The sequence below is a fragment of the Meleagris gallopavo genome, chromosome 14 (assembly GCF_000146605.3).
Source record: "Meleagris gallopavo isolate NT-WF06-2002-E0010 breed Aviagen turkey brand Nicholas breeding stock chromosome 14, Turkey_5.1, whole genome shotgun sequence".
NCBI classification, from domain to species: Eukaryota; Metazoa; Chordata; class Aves; order Galliformes; family Phasianidae; genus Meleagris; species Meleagris gallopavo.
Window position 1 is genome coordinate 18,095,081 of NC_015024.2, and position 1,859 is coordinate 18,096,939.

Here is a 1,859-nt window from a genome sequence, read left to right on the forward strand (position 1 = left end):
GTGCCTTGGGGCAGGAGGGATGCAGGACCCTATGGAGGGTGGAAGGGAAGCAGCTCACAAAGCAGCTTAGGGAGATCGAAGGGGCTTAGAGCTGGGAAGTGGTGTGCTGGGAGAAAGTTATGTAAATGCAGCAGTTCCGTCATAGTGTGGCTGTGATATTAATCTGGGTACATAAATATCTTCCTTATGGAATGTTCCAAATGAGTTTCTGCTTCTTGACGTAATACTTTCACTTATTCCTATTGCTTCAGTAGCTTTTTATTGTGTAATAGTGCAGAAGATGAGTGGAAAGAACTCTGAGCAGTTCTGTACGGCCCCTGTATTGAGCCTGAGTGCACACAGGTGCTGATTTACAGGTGATGTAAGGCAGAGAACTCCAAAGCTCACTGGCAGATCCTATCCGTGTCTGTGGTGACTCAGAGTGGTTCCATCACGCATCTCCTGTTTGGGAAACTGTAGCTCCAACTGGAATGAAGCTGCAGAATTGAGCTGTGTGTTCTGAACCTAGCTGTGGTTTTGGTGAAGCCTATCAAAACTTGCATGAGAACCAACTTATTTTTCCTTCCTAACAGTGCTGTATAGTGAGGAAAAAAAAGTCACTGTAGACCTGGGCAAGTTAACCCTGTAAGGAGAAAAATGTGTGAGAAGTGTGTGGAAGCAGGCGTTCCTTTGCTGGCACACAGCTTGCAGCAGTGTAACTCCGTCCCCGTGTGCCAGAACGCTCCCTGCAGGGGTGGAGCAGAGAGCTCAGAGTTTCTGCTTCTCCCATCACTGCTGAACTGATCTACAAAGGCTGGTAAAAGGCTCTGAGAAGCCAATTTTTGGATTAGGATGTTACAGTGTTTCTGCTGTTGGAGTAACCTGATGCTGAGTTACAGGGAAAAAGGCCTGGATGCTGAATCCGGATACAATGATGCGTACTTAAAGGATTCATTGCTCTCCTCATCCCTGCCCTGTGCAGGGTGCGTGAAGGCAGAAGGCAGTGATCTCTGTCCATGTACATGCAAGAAATTTGATCACAGTAGGCCAAAAACATATGCTGCCAGAGGGCTGTGGCTTTTTTTTTTTTAATAATTTCTGGGAATTGCTTAGCAGCAGTTTAGTATGAAAGTTCAACAAATATTTGGTTTGCATCTTGGCAAACTCTTTTCTCCTCTTGAAAAATTCAGGAAGTTCTGAAGAAAGAAATGTTAATTGTAGAATTGTGGTCTGTGCCCTGTTTGCAGCCCAGGCAGACATAGGGGCAGATGCTGCTTGCTGATGGTGCTTGATCTAAAGGGTTAAATGAAAACTGATGTATCTTCTGATGGGAATAATCAGCGTTGGCCACTCCTCCATCTGCAAGGGTTAAGCAGATTCAGTTGCTGATGCTCTTTATGAGATAAGTTGGTACAGTATTTCAGAACTTTGCTTCGGAAGAATGACTCGTGCTTGAGTTCTAGATGATTGCTGGGAGGCCAATGTGTTCACCCAGCCCGAGAGCTTGAGCCTCCCCTGCACTGCAGCCACAGTGGCTGGGTTTTTTGGGTCAGGAGGGTGCAAAGTAGGTCCCCTGGCCACCAGTGGTTGCCCACGTGCTGGTCATGTGCTGGCAGGGGCTCCTCCTCCCCGGCGCCTTGTCCCAGGCACTTGGGCTCTCTCTGCAGACCTGGCTGCCTGCTGAGGTGTCCAGGAGGGAAGGAGCCAGCTCACCCCATAGGGCTGCTGCAGCTGCGAGCCGGGCACGACTCAAGTCTTCAGCTGGAGAGCCCTGCTAGGGGAAGAGAAGCGTTGGCACTGCTGCCAGTGGGGACCTGAAGCTACCAGGAGCCATCCTGCAGAGCCCAATCCTGGAAGGAGACTCCAGCGATACCATGGAG